Source organism: Jatropha curcas, chromosome 5, assembly GCF_041381405.1.
Source record: "Jatropha curcas cultivar XTBG-Jc1 chromosome 5, XTBG_Jcur_1.0, whole genome shotgun sequence".
Taxonomy (NCBI): Eukaryota; Viridiplantae; Streptophyta; class Magnoliopsida; order Malpighiales; family Euphorbiaceae; genus Jatropha; species Jatropha curcas.
The window spans coordinates 5,759,562-5,770,944 of NC_143155.1; the positions used below are offsets into that span (position 1 = coordinate 5,759,562).

The 11,383-nt window shown below is 31.9% G+C and overlaps 2 long non-coding RNA genes across 2 annotated transcripts; both read right to left on the reverse strand.

The window, feature by feature from the left end:
- Nucleotides 1-1,722: 1,722 nt before the first annotated feature.
- LOC149496128 (uncharacterized) lies at nt 1,723-5,120 on the reverse strand. The gene is made up of 2 exons (XR_016320824.1): nt 4,074-5,120; nt 1,723-1,897 (listed from the first exon to the last, which is right to left on the reverse strand). It is a non-coding gene; the product is annotated as an uncharacterized LOC149496128 (long non-coding RNA).
- A 3,052-nt stretch (nt 5,121-8,172) lies between these two features.
- On the reverse strand, nt 8,173-11,070 carry LOC149496129 (uncharacterized). Its single transcript, XR_016320828.1, has 2 exons — nt 10,524-11,070; nt 8,173-8,347 (listed from the first exon to the last, which is right to left on the reverse strand). It is a non-coding gene; the product is annotated as an uncharacterized LOC149496129 (long non-coding RNA).
- Nucleotides 11,071-11,383: the final 313 nt, after the last annotated feature.

Here is an 11,383-nt window from a genome sequence, read left to right on the forward strand (position 1 = left end):
AGATTCAGAGGCTTCAACCAGCTCAAGGCTTCTCGAATCCCTATAGCTTCTGGCACAGACGCATTCAACGTAGTTCCACAATTCCTACTTCCTCCTCCAACCATATTCCCATCATGCCTCCTTAAGATCCAACCGCAAGATGACTTACCTGAACTACCATCATATGCCGCATCAATGTTCAGTTTAAGCATACCAGAATCTGGGTTCTGCCATCTGACCGAAGAATTCAAAGAAACAGCCTGAACACCTGAGATAGGGAGCTTGATTTGTTGCGCCTGCTGCCATTCAACCATATTTCGTCGAGCACCATAAAGGATTTTGTCTACATTCCACGCCCTCTGCTCCCAAACTCTTTTATTCCGATGCAGCCATAATTCCCACATAAGGAAAAAAGATAACTGCTGCTGCTCCTTATCTAAGAACATTTTACAGCAATCCAACCAATCTTCCATACTAGAGACTCCATTAAAACATCCAACTCCACTCATGCTCCAAACTAACTTGACATAAGCACAGTTATAAAGACAATGTAAGACCGTTTCATCATTAGCCAAGCAAATCGGACATAAAACACTGACCTCAACTCTTCTTTGATGCAAGTTCCTGGCCACTGGTATATGATTAGAAACAGCCCTCCAGACAAAATTGAGTATCTTCTTTGGCACATCCATTTTCCATAAAAAAATCCCCTTCCCACCCTGGTTTGAGTCTGCAGGTGGAACCAATTCTCTCAGTTTGCGATACCCACTTTTAACCAAGTAGCTTCCTCGTCGTTCAAACAGCCAGCTCCAAGAATCATCACATCCTGCACCCACAAGCAGTATCTTCTTGATCTCATTCACTTCCAAGGGAGAAAATAAAGCCATTAAAATCTCCTCATCCCAGCTACTACCCCCTTCACTCGTTAAGAACGTACCTCCATATCCGCCAGACTAGATGTATTATTAGAAATAACCCGAAAACCAGGGACCGAAGGAATCCATAGATCCTTGAAAACAAACGTATTCAGACCAGACCCAACGCGCCTAAAGGCTCCTTTTCCAATCAACTCCTGCGCAGCATGCACACTTTTCCAAATAAAGCTTGGGTTTGATCCAAGCTCTGCCTCCAAAAAAGTCTTCCCATGAAAGTATCTAGCGCTATACACCTTAGCAACAAGAGAATTCGGGTAACATAGTAGTCTCCAGCCCTGCTTTGCCAGAAGGGCAATATTAATGTAACACCCGCCACCCAATCCCGAGAGACTCGACGGCGGATGCCACATTCGGTGCCGGAGACACCGTCTTAACTTAACATATAAATCATAAAACTAAAATTTTACATTAGAAGTAATTGGGTATTCACAAGTTTCATGAGTATATTATTTTTTTTTATAATAGAAATGTCATTTCATTTTCTTATCTTTTTTTTTTAATATATATACATTGGGAACAATCCTACAAAAATACTGTAAGAATATCCCTTTAAAAACTGAGCTCGCCAAACATGTGAATACAAAATACTCCCAATGAAACTCCAAATGTCCAACATCTCCAAATAATTATTATAACACAACAACACTTTTATGTTTTCATAACTAAATAAATCCTCAATAGTATTTTCGATTCATCAATTACTTGCATTCATTATAGATATCAAGTCTTAATGAAGTAATCATATCAACTGACTTAAAATATTTCATATTCACTCATTTAATAAATCCTATGCTTATCTCCAAATATATAAACCAAAATAATTTATTATTACATATAATTCAAATAACATAATCTCCAAAAAATGTAATAATTATACATGCCATAATTCTTAAGTACATAAATCTCAATCGACTACTACCAAATTAGTGACTTCTGCTTTGATAAGATGCTTCTACTCTTCAAGTAGCATCCACATCTTCAACCTACGCGTGATAAAAATCGACGCGCTGAGTATAAAACTCAGTGGTGCTCATAATTCACATACTTACCAAAATTGCGATAGCAACTTACTTAAAACACAAATTTCGTAAAATCATTTATAATCATAAAATCTCAAATATTAACATGCATTTACATTTATAGCAAAAGAAATATCAAATAAACTATGAATTAACAACATGAAGAATTTAATTCTTTCAACTCATAAATTCATTACTTGCACATTTATTATACCAATACATATACTATTTATTTTTAAAACCTTGTACCGGAATATCATGCTTTGAAAATTCATTTGATAACATAATCATTAATTTCCAAAGTAAAGTTTACTAAAATAATATGATCTCATTCGTTTAATTCAACTACTTTGAAAACAATAAGACGATTATAAATACAACTATGTCTTCATTCTTTTATAGCAACAATAAAATGTTATTTTTCGTTAAGGCTCATACTCATGCAGAATGAACATAAGCAGATTTGATCGTGGCCTATGTTAGCGCCACCCCCATCACATACTCGTGGCCTATGAAAGCACCACCCCCATCACACAATCGTGGCCTATGAAAGCACCACCGTGGCCTATGAAAGCACCACCCCCATCACACAAATAAGCGCGTCCGCCTATTTATAAGGGCTGATAACCCTAGCATATGATCATAGCTTCACAATAACAAAATCAATCTCATCATACCACGTTTCAATCATGCATAGTAGAGCCCAAATCAAAATCATTCTTGCACAAAAGCAATAATTCTTAATCAAAAACACTTCATTACTTAATACCCATCACTTCAAAATTTCTCAACTTACAACTTACACAAATTACCACATTCTTTTTAAGATAGTATATATATACAAAGCACTTACACTTTAAATACCCATTTCTTTGTTAAAACTCTAAACATATAAAAGTTATCAAATAATCATACTTATGTCATATATATAATAATTATGTAAGCTTTACTACACTAAGGTGGTACCAAGGGGAGGAATTTCCTTCTCCAATCACGCATGCTAACATAACTCTTATGCACAAAAGTATCCATTTCAACCCTCATCATGCATTATCTAAATCAATTCCACACCTTTCCAATTTATATCCATTTAATGATATCCACAACAACCCTTCTCACACTTATGTTTTATTTTTGTCAAATAAATTCTAAAACATACAAATAATCAAGAGCACTTCATCACACATGATTTATACATACTTTTATCCAAATAACCCTTTGATTTAGGACATAGAAAATTTCCAGCATTAATATCACCTTGACCTTTTCTGGGTTTTTAGGACATAACTTGAGTTATAGATTTCCAAATTAAGTGAAGTTTGATTCATTAGAAAGCTAAGACAAAATTCTACAAATGTTATCAAGGGACAACAGCCCAGATCAATCTGTAATATGGTGAAAAAAGGCTAGGAACACAGACCAATAGTCCAGACCTGATTCAGCAGCACTAATTCCAATGTTTATCCAATTCCTACTTATCCAGACACTCAAATCAAACCAATCCAAAACCAGAGAAGTCTCAAGACACAGGGAAACAACTCTCATGAAGAACTCAGAATATAATCTTATCATTATAGTGGTCAAAATGGGCACTCAATTCAGTGATGCATGTAGCCCGTCATAACAGAGTCAGTTTGGGTTTTTCAGCCATAAGTTGAACTATATATATCCAAATTGGACACAAGAGGATGGGTTGGAAAGCTAAGAAGTAGACCTATAACTTTCTTGAAGGACTCAGACACAAAGGAAAACTCGAAAGGATCAAAAAAATAGTCCTTAATCTCACTCAATAACATTTTTCCCAATTTCAGCTTACTTAAATCATATACAAGGTAGGGATTTCTACCACATATTTCATACTCATCATACATCATCTTAAGAGCATAAACCAACAAAGAGAACAAGAAATCTTAAGGCCTTTTTCATCAATAGGTTCTGCCACTTTTGGAAGATGAAGAAGAAAATGTTTTCCTCATCAATTCTACATATAAACATGCTTAGAAATCTCCCAAGAACACATTTATACCACCAAAATTCAATAATCAAATCATTTCATATAAAATTCCCAATTTTCACAAAATAGTAGAAACTTCACAAAATCAAAAATTTAAACAAGGTAGGAGGATTTATGAACACTTACTTTAAAACAAGCCTTAGCAAGCTTAGATTAAAGCATTCTAAGCTCCAACTTTGCCTTTACTCCTTGGTAGAGGTTTCCTAAGCCTTTGGCTTTCCAAGTTTCTTGAAAATAATCACCACAAATCACTTCTCAAGCTTTAAACTCTAGGATTGATTCCTTAATCCAAGTTAAATGGGTTGAATTTGATGGATTTAGCTAAGGATGAAGTTGAAGAAAAACAAAGAGAAGAAGAAGAAGAAGGAGATAGCCAACGCCAAAGAGAAGAAGAAGGAGAGAAAGTGGTTGCTCAAATTATTGAGCACAAGGGTATTTTAGTCTTTTCTCAACATTGGATGGCTAGGATTGAGTCAATCTAATCTAATGGCTACAAATATTCTCCCAATTAAATTCCTTCAAAATATTATTTAACACAATAAAATCCTCAACTTTACTCCATAAAAATAATTCATCTAATTTCCTTAATTAATATAACACCATTTCAAATTTACTCCATACAAATATTGCCTCTAATTTTCCTTACTTAATATCACACCTTAATTAACTATTCACAAATTTTCTAAATTCTCTAAAAATATTTATTACTTACTTTCTACCCATAAAAATAATGTATACATACTCCAAAAATATTATAGAAAATATTAAACATACATAGTAATTTTTCTGGACCAAAATAATATTTATTCCCGGACCGATGATACTATTCACAGACCGGTAACTTACTATTTTAGACACAGAAAAATGGGGCGTTACAGTTCTACCCCCCTTAAAGAATTTCGTCCTCGAAATTCACTTGAATTAAATAATTACAAATCTCATAATATTTTTCCGACTTCATTTATTCTTCCTTAATCTGCTAGCACTTTAATCTCATAATTATAACATAAACTTCTCTTGCATATGAACCGTTTAGATCTGTACTATCCTCTTTAATTCTCTTACAAGAAAACTCCATAAACATCTCTTATTCTATCTAACACTCAATCCAATGACCTATATAACTCCCATACCAAACATTTCATCATATAAGATACATATCAAGGTATATCATTAAATATCATATTCGAAGATTTGCATCAAGTCAATTCTCATAAAGCATGATGAGATTATCTGAACATATACTGAGATCATATAGCTTATTCTCATAACAGTATTCTCCTGAGGTCATATAGCTTAGTATTATAACAGTGTTAATAACTTAATTGCTGCATGATACTTAATCTCAAACACTGTCATGCATATATACATCATGCATACTTGCAAGTTCAACTCAAGAGAAAAAAATAATAATAATAATAATACCAAAGTTCCAAATCTCAATACATAAAAATATTTATACACCATCACAAAGTTATGCAAACCATGCAATGTGCCATATAGACTATCCCAACTTAACCATTTATCCATAACGATTTGGTAGTTCCATCCAAATAGAATTCACTAAGTCATAGCAATTCCACCCTTTTTTTTTTAATCATAGATATCTCACAAAAATCCATAAATCATCCATGACTTGTACATACTTCTATTAACTATTAACCAATCTTTTCTATCGTCACAATGATCACTTATAAACTCTTATTCATTTTGGCTTCGAATTTATTCTCATATAAGCATAGTGAGATCAACACGAACCACAAATTTGTTTTTTTTTTTTTTTTTTTATATATATGTTCATGAAATCTCAAAAATATAGAAATTCTTACTTCTATACTCTGATGTATCATTCCTTCTATTTCCATCAACTCTGAATAACCAATGATTCCTAATTTGTCAAAAAAAACTCTACATATTGACTCTCATTCCATTTAAATTATACTAATTCATACTCGTTCGCATTTCTGTAATTGATTCTTTTCTTAATATTCATACAATAACATGACTAGATCCATTCGTACTTATTTAATTCATTGGTATAACATCAATTTACTAGTTGGACAACTATTCCGCCATGTCCGATGTCATTCATCAACTCACTTAACCATCATGGTCCAATATTTATATAATATAATTATCTTGATTTCTTTATAGAAGTTATTTACTTTTTCTCGGAGCATAGAATCTCTCATTTAAACAACAGTCCTTATTTATAACATCCAAATACTTTAAACATCAAAAGACTAAATCTTGTTGAATGGAATTCATACTTATACCATATCAAACCATAAGGTGCCACAATTCATACAAGATCCACTACTAGGCACATAAAGATTAAAGTAATTTATTTCTTACCAAAAAGCACAATTCACTTTTCTTCTAACCATAGTAATTCATATTATTCCTGATGTTCATACATCTGAAAAATAGCTGATGAATACCACAATATACTTTACTCCACCAAGTAGTAATTATTTTTCATAAATAAAAATCACTTCTGATAATGGCTTTAAATAATGTTTCATTCACCAATAGTATTTCTTATGAAAAAAAATACTTATCACCCCTTATTATAGCAAATCACCTCAAGTCATTCATCATTTAAACCTTATAAATATCATTTATGTAAATACACCAATTAATATACATATTCTTTCCAGAAAAAAAAAATATCTATCTCAATAGTCATAATAACTTCTACTAACCAAAATCATGTAAACTTCATCAATTGCATATATTAAAATCGATACTCTAAGTAGATTCTATTGTCCTTAAATCCAAATCATTTACTTCTCTTATTAGATCATACTAGCAACTCATTCACAACATACGCCTTCCTTAGGCACATATACATACATTCATGCATTTTATGAATGCATTTCACATTCAACAAATATTTAACTTCAACTTAATATTTATAATCTTAACAGGCATAACTTAATATATCTTCTTGTGCACACAACCATACAAGTTCACACTTCATCTTACATACTTATATTATATATAAATGTTATTTTCATGTTTAATTCGTAAACCAATATACTTCATAGCCCATGAATCTGTATAAGTGAATTCATTTTCATTTATAAAATAATCTTTTCATTTATCAAAACTTTATAAAACCGCACTTGAAAATTTACTTAAATTAATTTTTTTTTTTATATCCACAGTATTCAATAGAAGGGAAAAATCCTCATAACAAAATCATTTACATAAGCACCATTATTAAAAAAATATGCTTCTTATGGATTCAAAATTGACAAACCTTTTCACAAGTCACTCATGCTATCAATAGCATGGATACAAATCAATTTCGAAATTAAAATTCATATCTTCACAAGTCAAATCTCAAATATACTTCTAACACTTGGAACTCATATCAATTCAAGAAAAAGAACATCAATCCTTAACGCCTTAATACTATCTTATCTCCAATAACCACCACATCGAATCTCTATCCCTTATTCTCTAAGAATTCCTCCAAGAATCATTCATTCACATGGTCCAGAAGGATATAACCATTAATCATCAGTAGGAACCTCAATAACATACTCCGCTTACCACAACACCATTCTCCAATAGCTGGTTGTTTCCAATTCAAACCAATATGGCATGTATTTAACTTAAATTACTCATACTCTCACTTCAACATAGATAAATTCCTACACAATACACATAGTCCTAGAATCGTCTAAACCTATGCTCTGATACCACTAAATGTAACACCCGCCACCCAATCCCGAGAGACTCGACGGCGGATGCCACATTCGGTGCCGGAGACACCGTCTTAACTTAACATATAAATCATAAAACTAAAATTTTACATTAGAAGTAATTGGGTATTCACAAGTTTCATGAGTATATTATTTTTTTTTATAATAGAAATGTCATTTCATTTTCTTATCTTTTTTTTTTAATATATATACATTGGGAACAATCCTACAAAAATACTGTAAGAATATCCCTTTAAAAACTGAGCTCGCCAAACATGTGAATACAAAATACTCCCAATGAAACTCCAAATGTCCAACATCTCCAAATAATTATTATAACACAACAACACTTTTATGTTTTCATAACTAAATAAATCCTCAATAGTATTTTCGATTCATCAATTACTTGCATTCATTATAGATATCAAGTCTTAATGAAGTAATCATATCAACTGACTTAAAATATTTCATATTCACTCATTTAATAAATCCTATGCTTATCTCCAAATATATAAACCAAAATAATTTATTATTACATATAATTCAAATAACATAATCTCCAAAAAATGTAATAATTATACATGCCATAATTCTTAAGTACATAAATCTCAATCGACTACTACCAAATTAGTGACTTCTGCTTTGATAAGATGCTTCTACTCTTCAAGTAGCATCCACATCTTCAACCTACGCGTGATAAAAATCGACGCGCTGAGTATAAAACTCAGTGGTGCTCATAATTCACATACTTACCAAAATTGCGATAGCAACTTACTTAAAACACAAATTTCGTAAAATCATTTATAATCATAAAATCTCAAATATTAACATGCATTTACATTTATAGCAAAAGAAATATCAAATAAACTATGAATTAACAACATGAAGAATTTAATTCTTTCAACTCATAAATTCATTACTTGCACATTTATTATACCAATACATATACTATTTATTTTTAAAACCTTGTACCGGAATATCATGCTTTGAAAATTCATTTGATAACATAATCATTAATTTCCAAAGTAAAGTTTACTAAAATAATATGATCTCATTCGTTTAATTCAACTACTTTGAAAACAATAAGACGATTATAAATACAACTATGTCTTCATTCTTTTATAGCAACAATAAAATGTTATTTTTCGTTAAGGCTCATACTCATGCAGAATGAACATAAGCAGATTTGATCGTGGCCTATGTTAGCGCCACCCCCATCACATACTCGTGGCCTATGAAAGCACCACCCCCATCACACAATCGTGGCCTATGAAAGCACCACCGTGGCCTATGAAAGCACCACCCCCATCACACAAATAAGCGCGTCCGCCTATTTATAAGGGCTGATAACCCTAGCATATGATCATAGCTTCACAATAACAAAATCAATCTCATCATACCACGTTTCAATCATGCATAGTAGAGCCCAAATCAAAATCATTCTTGCACAAAAGCAATAATTCTTAATCAAAAACACTTCATTACTTAATACCCATCACTTCAAAATTTCTCAACTTACAACTTACACAAATTACCACATTCTTTTTAAGATAGTATATATATACAAAGCACTTACACTTTAAATACCCATTTCTTTGTTAAAACTCTAAACATATAAAAGTTATCAAATAATCATACTTATGTCATATATATAATAATTATGTAAGCTTTACTACACTAAGGTGGTACCAAGGGGAGGAATTTCCTTCTCCAATCACGCATGCTAACATAACTCTTATGCACAAAAGTATCCATTTCAACCCTCATCATGCATTATCTAAATCAATTCCACACCTTTCCAATTTATATCCATTTAATGATATCCACAACAACCCTTCTCACACTTATGTTTTATTTTTGTCAAATAAATTCTAAAACATACAAATAATCAAGAGCACTTCATCACACATGATTTATACATACTTTTATCCAAATAACCCTTTGATTTAGGACATAGAAAATTTCCAGCATTAATATCACCTTGACCTTTTCTGGGTTTTTAGGACATAACTTGAGTTATAGATTTCCAAATTAAGTGAAGTTTGATTCATTAGAAAGCTAAGACAAAATTCTACAAATGTTATCAAGGGACAACAGCCCAGATCAATCTGTAATATGGTGAAAAAAGGCTAGGAACACAGACCAATAGTCCAGACCTGATTCAGCAGCACTAATTCCAATGTTTATCCAATTCCTACTTATCCAGACACTCAAATCAAACCAATCCAAAACCAGAGAAGTCTCAAGACACAGGGAAACAACTCTCATGAAGAACTCAGAATATAATCTTATCATTATAGTGGTCAAAATGGGCACTCAATTCAGTGATGCATGTAGCCCGTCATAACAGAGTCAGTTTGGGTTTTTCAGCCATAAGTTGAACTATATATATCCAAATTGGACACAAGAGGATGGGTTGGAAAGCTAAGAAGTAGACCTATAACTTTCTTGAAGGACTCAGACACAAAGGAAAACTCGAAAGGATCAAAAAAATAGTCCTTAATCTCACTCAATAACATTTTTCCCAATTTCAGCTTACTTAAATCATATACAAGGTAGGGATTTCTACCACATATTTCATACTCATCATACATCATCTTAAGAGCATAAACCAACAAAGAGAACAAGAAATCTTAAGGCCTTTTTCATCAATAGGTTCTGCCACTTTTGGAAGATGAAGAAGAAAATGTTTTCCTCATCAATTCTACATATAAACATGCTTAGAAATCTCCCAAGAACACATTTATACCACCAAAATTCAATAATCAAATCATTTCATATAAAATTCCCAATTTTCACAAAATAGTAGAAACTTCACAAAATCAAAAATTTAAACAAGGTAGGAGGATTTATGAACACTTACTTTAAAACAAGCCTTAGCAAGCTTAGATTAAAGCATTCTAAGCTCCAACTTTGCCTTTACTCCTTGGTAGAGGTTTCCTAAGCCTTTGGCTTTCCAAGTTTCTTGAAAATAATCACCACAAATCACTTCTCAAGCTTTAAACTCTAGGATTGATTCCTTAATCCAAGTTAAATGGGTTGAATTTGATGGATTTAGCTAAGGATGAAGTTGAAGAAAAACAAAGAGAAGAAGAAGAAGAAGGAGATAGCCAACGCCAAAGAGAAGAAGAAGGAGAGAAAGTGGTTGCTCAAATTATTGAGCACAAGGGTATTTTAGTCTTTTCTCAACATTGGATGGCTAGGATTGAGTCAATCTAATCTAATGGCTACAAATATTCTCCCAATTAAATTCCTTCAAAATATTATTTAACACAATAAAATCCTCAACTTTACTCCATAAAAATAATTCATCTAATTTCCTTAATTAATATAACACCATTTCAAATTTACTCCATACAAATATTGCCTCTAATTTTCCTTACTTAATATCACACCTTAATTAACTATTCACAAATTTTCTAAATTCTCTAAAAATATTTATTACTTACTTTCTACCCATAAAAATAATGTATACATACTCCAAAAATATTATAGAAAATATTAAACATACATAGTAATTTTTCTGGACCAAAATAATATTTATTCCCGGACCGATGATACTATTCACAGACCGGTAACTTACTATTTTAGACACAGAAAAATGGGGCGTTACAATTAAACTCCCTAAGGCACCTGAAACTTAACCCACCGTCTTCTTTTCTCTTTGCTAATTTCTGCCATGAAGTCTAGTTAATGCCACTATCTACAGAGGATTTCCACCAT